The 1,725-nt window shown below is 35.5% G+C and overlaps 1 non-coding gene across 1 annotated transcript; it reads left to right on the plus strand.

The window, feature by feature from the left end:
* Positions 1-381: 381 nt before the first annotated feature.
* Positions 382-505, plus strand: LOC115215950. The gene has a single exon (XR_003882029.1). It is a non-coding gene; the product is annotated as a U5 spliceosomal RNA (small nuclear RNA).
* The last annotated feature ends 1,220 nt before the right edge of the window (positions 506-1,725 follow it).

A 1,725-nucleotide genomic window follows, 5' to 3' on the forward strand; every position in this document is an offset into this window, starting at 1 on the left:
TACACACACATGCGCACAAACAAACAGAAAGAACGCAGCTGGGATAACGGACAGAGTCAACGACTATTGAAAAGGTTGCAAGATGCAACGAAAATTTTAGAAAAAAAAAATAAATGAGTGGAAACTTTACCGGTGAATGTGTTAAATAATAAGGCACCAAAAGAGAATGACTCTCCCTAGATACAATAATATATATATATATATATATATGCAGTTGGCGTTAGGAAGGGCATCCAGCTGTAGAAACACTGCCAGATCTGACTGGGCCTGATGAAGCCTTCTGGCTTCACAGACCCCAGTTGAACCGTCCAACCCATGCTAGCATGGAAAACGGACGCTAAACGATGATGATGATGATGATATATATATATATATATATGTAAACTCTGGTTTCTCTTCACTCCGAGTGGATAAATCTTTTGCCTTTTACTAAAGATTTTCGTGGGGAGGAACATTTTAATGAGTCTATAGACTTATTTTGCAAGCCTCATCTAACCATGAGGCGATAAGTATTATAGGCACAGGAGTGGCTATGTAGTAAGTAATTTGCTTACCAACCACATAGTTCCGGGTTCAGTTGCACTGCATGGCACCTTGGGCAAGTGTCTTCTACTATAGCCTTTCCTTAAACACAAGATATAATCTTCAAATTTAGGATGTTTTTGAAAGACCCTATATTTTATAATCAGATTATATATACTTTCTCACACAATTAAGATATATTTATTTTTAATTATTTATTTATTTTAAATCGTTCATCTTCCTCCCCCTTCTCTCACACACACATTACTTTGGGTGCGAAAAATGTTTTGTTGAGAATTCAATTATTTAACAACAAAGAAACAAAGCGGTAGGTAACAATTTGTCAGAGAATTACACAATATATGGGTACAATTTCCAAGGCTTCCACCACACCCCACATGGGGAAATTATTATTATGTATGTATAATAATAATAATAATAAATGTATTGGCGTTAGGAAGGGCATCCAGCCGTAGAAACACTGCCAGATTTGACTGGGCCTGATGAAGCCTTCTGGCTTCACAGACCCCAATAGAACCGTCCAACCCATGCTAGCATGGAAAACGGACGCTAAACGATGATGATGATGATGATGATGTATATAGCTAATAATGATAATAAAAATAATAAGTAGGTGTAAACACATGAACAAAATAAAAATAAACTAAAACAAAACAGGAGATACAAATATTACAGGCACTTCTCTCCCACTAACTAAACATGGACACACATAGAGGTATACGCATGCGCAAATGACGACACATACAATAGAAATACAAAATGGCTGACCGTTAGTAAGGAGAGACACACGAATAAGAAAGAAGAAAGCAAAGGACCACTGATGAGGTCACAGGAGTGTGACGAAAGAACTCTGGCCGAAATAAGATTAAGATTAATGTAAAAAATAAATCACGCTGTAGCAAAGTAAAACCAAATATATAGTGCGTGTGTTTTTATTGGCTAAAATGGCAAAATGACCATTCCTAAATACAACAATATATATATAGACCACCAAAGTGGATTCCTAATAAGCTAAAGATAGACGCCAAATCGCCTTACCTCGAAGAGTGTGTTCTCAAGAAAAATTTCAGCAAATGCCAGAATATAAAAATGAGCAAGACAAATGAAAATATATGAAATAAAAAACGATTACCTACTGACCATTGTTTTGTTTTGTTAATATTTACAAATATAAATATCTGT

This window comes from Octopus sinensis, linkage group LG9 (assembly GCF_006345805.1).
Source record: "Octopus sinensis linkage group LG9, ASM634580v1, whole genome shotgun sequence".
NCBI classification, from domain to species: Eukaryota; Metazoa; Mollusca; class Cephalopoda; order Octopoda; family Octopodidae; genus Octopus; species Octopus sinensis.